Raw genomic sequence first — 4,207 nt, forward strand, 5'->3', positions numbered from 1 at the left:
GCCCCGCGCCGCGGGGGGCGCGCGGGCGGCCATGTTTGGGGGAGCAGCGGGGCGGGTTTCTTTCCTCCATCCTCGTTCACACTCGCCGCGGGGAAGACTCAGAAAGCGCACAGTGACCCCTGCGAGGACCTCTCAGAAAAGACCGAATTATTGTCAGTACTGTCGAAACCAAAACAGATTGAAAAGGCCTGGTCAGCCGCCATCTTTGAGCGGAGCGCCTTTTCTGATTGGTCTCGGAGGGATCAGAAGACTTGGTTGCTACGCGACGCGCACGCTGCGCCGGTTTTCTAAGAGCGAGATTAAGTTTCTGGTTAGGTGCCTTCGAGATGGGGGAGGGGCCAATCACGTTGCCGAATCTCGGTTACTAGGCAACGCTGTGAGGTCGCGGTCAACTTGGAAGCCGGTGCAGCTGTTTTGCCCTGAAAAGGAGCCGCTCTCCAACCCAAGTGGAGGTTGCTAGGCGACACCTGAGCGTTGTTTTCTGGGAACGAAACCAGAAAAGAAATGCATTATAGGTGGATTAATAATGTAAACGCAACAAATGGGACTTTAAAACTATCTAGAGGACAAAGAAGTACACTGTATAATCCTGAAGACCGGAATAGAGCCTTTAAACGCTACAGCAAAACCAGAAAACATAAAACCGCCAGCAATGTCAGCCAAAGACTGCAGAAACCAACTTGAAAAATATAAGATAAACTAGGAATATCTTACTAACATACTGTGGTTAGAAATGTACAACCCAGGTCTTACTAATCAATAACTAGAAAAATAGAAATACTATGTTTTTCCCCCAACGGGAAACTATTTGTGCTTTTCCCCACACTTAAAAAATTTTAAATAACTAACACTTGAAAACTGCTCATCTTCACCAATTAAAAACTCTAATAGGGACCAGCAGATGGCGAAATGGTTGCGTCGCTGGATTCCCATGTAGTAAACTGTGATTCGAGTCCCGGACCTGATAGCTTAAAACTCACGCTAGGCCCTCGTGGTGCATGCGTTCACTCTGTTCTTGCCATGTCTTCTTACATGACATTTAGAATCAAGCGGTTTCTGGCCAAGAAACAGAAGCAAAATCGTCCCATTCTCCAATGGATTTGAATGTACATACATGCCTAAAATTCTGGGAGGAGAATGGAGTTGAAGGGATTGTGGCACCATGCCCCCCCAACCACCACCACCCCACCACCATCCCACCACCCCCACCACACCCCACTCCACCCCCGCTCCAGGGATGTTTCTTGCTTTCTGTCTGTCTCTCCAGCGAGCACAAGCGCCTTATAGCAAAAATCTTTTTTTTTGGAGAGGTTTTTTTCTGTAGGGTGCATGCGCTCGCCAGAAAGACAGAGACAGAAAGCGAGAACTCGACCCCCAGGGAGGATGGCCACTGCTGTTCTTTAATGTTTTGTTAGATATTATTTAAATATCCTTCAGAAATTTGTACCAATTTACATTCGGACCATTAGGCCATGAAAATTTCTGAAACAAGAGAATTTAAAGCTAGCTGAACAGATGTATGTGGGGGTGGGTCTTCATGAAGTTCGTGGAAAGATGAAGATGTAATTGTAGGGGGACCAGCAGTTAGTGTAATGGCTGTGTCGCTCGACTCCCAGGTAGTTGACCATGGTTTGAGTCCCGGACCCGGTGGCTTAACACTCATGCCGGGTGCGTGTGCATGCGTGCCCAAGAACCCCAGAGGAGAATGGAGAAGGGATTGCAGTGTGGCCATCCCCCCTGGGGGGTGATTTCTCACTTTCTGTCTCTCTGTCTCTCTCTGTCTGGCGAGCGCACGTACCTTATAGCAAAAACCTCTCCAAAAAAAAAAAAAGAAGAAAAAAAAGAAACACTAATGGGCTGGGAGGCGGCATTGTGGTTGATGCACTAGACTCCCACATTGCAGACTGGGAATTGAGCCCTGGACCTGACAGCTTGCTTTCTCACTCTCCTTTTCTCTTTCTCTGGTCAAGTAAGAAATAATAATAAAATTAAATAATGATTTTTTAAGAATTGCTAACAGAAGGGGCCAGCAAGTTGCATAGTGGTTAAGGTGCTGGACTCCTACATGGCCAGCTATGTATGGTTCAGGTCCCCAGAGAAGAATGGAGGGGAAGGGATTTCTGATGAGTACACGCGCCTTATAGCAAAAGCCTCTCCAAATATATATACATATATTTTATTTCACTTTATCTATTTATTTGTATTTGACCAGAGAGGGACAGAGCGAGCGAGATAGAGAGGGAAAGTGAGAAAGCAAGCCACCAGGTCCGGGACTTCCAGTGTCCTCAACCACCACGCCACCTGCCAACCCCAAAATAATTCTTTAAAAAATTTTTTTTTAATTTTATTCAACTTTATTTAAATTTGACTAGAGAGAGATAGCACGAGAGAGAGGGAGAGGGAAAGTGAGAAAGCAAGCCACCAGGTCCGAGACTTGAACCATGGTCAGCCATGTGGGAGTCCAGTGTCCTTAACCACCATGCCACCCACTGGCCCCTAAAAATTTTTTATTTATGTTTTTAAATAATTATTTTTTATTTAACTTTATTTATTTATTTATTTAAATTTGACCAAAGAGGGACAGAGACAGAGAGATTGAGAGAGGGAAAGAATGAGAAAGCAAGCCAAAGGTCCAGGATTCAAACCACAGCTGGTCATGTGGGAGTCCGGCACCCTTAACCACCATGCTACATGCCAGCCCCAATATTTATTACTTTAAACACACACAGGAAATAACTTAATGTACATTAATACAGGATTAGTGTAATCGATCTGTTACATGTATAAAAAAGTTTTTTTTAAACTTTTTAAAGTTTTTTAAGATTTATTTATTTTAAATAATTATTTTTTGTGGGAGGCTGCACACCAGCGAATATTGCTGGTTTCTCAGAGAGCAATTACACAATGACAAAGACCATGATTGGCTCACCTTCAAAACCTCACCTTCAAAACCATACTCTGATTGGCTACTTCCCATAGCAAATAGGTGAGCTTAGAATCCCTAGATTTGCATATCTGGCACCTCACGATTGGTCCACAAAAGCAACCAATCATAACCCACCTTTTTCAATCCTTCATTCAACCAATCACTGCCCACCAACATGTATATAATCACTATCCCAGGACCACAGTCGCCAGACGACCCTGAAAATCCTGAAGACCTGTGACACCGTGATGTCTCTGGAAGACCCTGAGGACTTGTGACACTGTGTCGTCTCCGTGCTGCCCATAATAAACGGACAACCCCGAAGAGTTGTAACACTGCATTGTTCATCCCGTCTCTCACTCCTTCCCTCAAGAAACCTGTTCAACTGTCTCCCGGGTTGGGACAATTTTTTATTTAACTTTATTTATCCATTTAAATTTGACTAAAGAGGGCAGGAGAGCCACACTTGGCCATGTGAGTCCAACACTCTTAACCAACATGCTACCTGCCTACCCCTATTTATTTATTTTTTAGGTTTTCGTCATAAGGTATGTGTGCCTGCCAGAGAGAGACAGAGAGAGGGAAAGTGAGAAACCATCCCCTGGGGCGCTGGACACACAGTGATCCTTTCTTCTGCAGATACAGGGGACACATGCACACAAGCACGGTGTTTCAAGCAACTGGGTCTGGGAACCATGGCCCGCTTGTGGGAATTCTGTGCCTTTACCACCACACTACGTGCTGGCCTAATAAAAATTATTTTTAAGGGCCAGCAGGTGGCATGGTGGTTAAGGCACTGAACACTCCCACATAGCCAACCACAGTTCAAGACCTGGACGTGGTGGCTTGCTTTCTCACTTTCCCTCTCTGTCTGTGTTTCTCTGGTCAAATTAAAATGAATGAATGAATAAATAAAATCTTTAAAATTCTTTTAAAAATATTTTTAAAGGACATTAAAAAGATGAGGTAGATTTATACTTTTTGATGAGAAATAGTATAAAAACAGTACAAGGGACCAGCAAGTGGCATGGTGATTAAGGTACTGAACACCCATATGGTTGATGGAGGTTCCAATACCACACCTGGCAGCTTGAAACTCCCACCAGGCACATGTGTGTGCATGCCCAATGTCTGGAGTGGAGGGGGAACGTGACCTGCTGGTCCTCGCCTTTCGTTTTGTTTGTTTGTTTGTTTTGTTTTGTTTTGTTTTGTTTTTTGCTATAGGGTCCGTGCGCTCACCAGACAGACAGAGACAGAGAGACAGAAAGTGAGAAATCACCC

Source organism: Tupaia chinensis, unplaced genomic scaffold (genome assembly GCF_000334495.1).
Source record: "Tupaia chinensis unplaced genomic scaffold, TupChi_1.0 Scaffold000673_1, whole genome shotgun sequence".
NCBI classification, from domain to species: Eukaryota; Metazoa; Chordata; class Mammalia; order Scandentia; family Tupaiidae; genus Tupaia; species Tupaia belangeri.